The sequence below is a fragment of the Theobroma cacao genome, chromosome 6, assembly GCF_000208745.1.
Source record: "Theobroma cacao cultivar B97-61/B2 chromosome 6, Criollo_cocoa_genome_V2, whole genome shotgun sequence".
Lineage (NCBI taxonomy): Eukaryota > Viridiplantae > Streptophyta > Magnoliopsida > Malvales > Malvaceae > Theobroma > Theobroma cacao.
Window position 1 is genome coordinate 12,997,603 of NC_030855.1, and position 1,304 is coordinate 12,998,906.

The 1,304-nt window shown below is 33.8% G+C and overlaps 1 long non-coding RNA gene across 1 annotated transcript; it reads left to right on the forward strand.

Annotated features, from left to right (window-relative positions):
- On the forward strand, positions 345–1,304 carry LOC108662543. Its single transcript, XR_001928425.1, has 2 exons — positions 345–383; positions 1,254–1,304. It is a non-coding gene; the product is annotated as an uncharacterized LOC108662543 (long non-coding RNA).

The following is a 1,304-nucleotide window of genomic DNA, read 5'->3' on the forward strand; positions in this document are numbered from 1 at the left end:
TTTTTACCTAATGTATAGACATGTGCGATTTATGGTTCGGACCGATAAATTGAATCATATTCACAGTCATTGAGGTATTTTAAGTATAATTAGAGTGTAGAAAGTGAAAGAAATCGATTTGGAGTTAAATTGGAGGTTTTAGCCAATTACACCGAGAATAGTGCGAATTAGGTTGAATACCGTATTTAAACGGCTATTCGGACATTTTGCATCACATTTTGTGCATTCATATAGATTTATAGAGCCTGAAATAGTTTATGATAAATTGACACAATTTATTGAAATTCGTGTCACGTATGATGTATAGGTGGTGAGCCTTCTAACAAGGGTAAAGAGATTGTGCCCAAAGACCGAGAATAGGAGTATATCGAACTCCTAGTATTGTAAGTAACCTTACTATTGTCTTAATTATCTAAAGTATGTTTTATCCAATTTTGTGAATTTTATGAAAAATGAATTAAATGATTAATTTTTCGATTTTATAAACAAAATGTGATTTAGTGAAATGATTTCATAAAATTGTTTTAAAGTTGAATGATGGCTTTTCAAATAGAGTAATTGGAGACCATTTGATGTATTGTGAATTTATGGTTCTAATTGATTGGCTTATGACAATATTGGCATGAATGGCTGAATTGGTATTTGTGTTGAAATGTATAAATTGTTGTTTGCCTTGATAAGCTGGATAATGATAAAATTACCATGTCATGCTGTTGAATTTTTATTGTATGGTGGGTTTAGCTTGCTACAGTGAGCTGGTTTTGTGGACCAGCCTATTAGAGTGGCACGGAACCTGGTCATATTCATACCTCAATTTAAGAGGCGCAGATGGATAACTCCTGAGATTAATACTTTAGAGTTTACTTCACGCCAAACCACCACGTGAGGGTGAACTCGGCCAACGCCAAGGAACAGCTATGTTTTCAAAATAAAAACATGATTTATGCGTACATAACTTTTTAACAGCCTTGGCGGACTCGGTTTGGGATAGCTCTCGGCCAAGGTATCCCTAATGACTGAGTATGATAATAATTTTGACACGAGCCAAAGTTTTAATAAATTCATAAGCCATGTTAATTACTCGATTTATATGAATTGATTTTATTTGGTTGAAACAAGTTCAAAGGTGATCAATTTCAGTATATTAAACTGTTTTATCTATCTCCTTTTACTCGACTTTAGATGGTTTAGATGATATCTATTTACTCACTGGGATTTTATAATCTCACCACCCTCTTTTTCAACTATTTCAGGCCAGAGGTAGCCTGTGGATAGCAGATATCGTCAAGGATTATAGTCGGCTT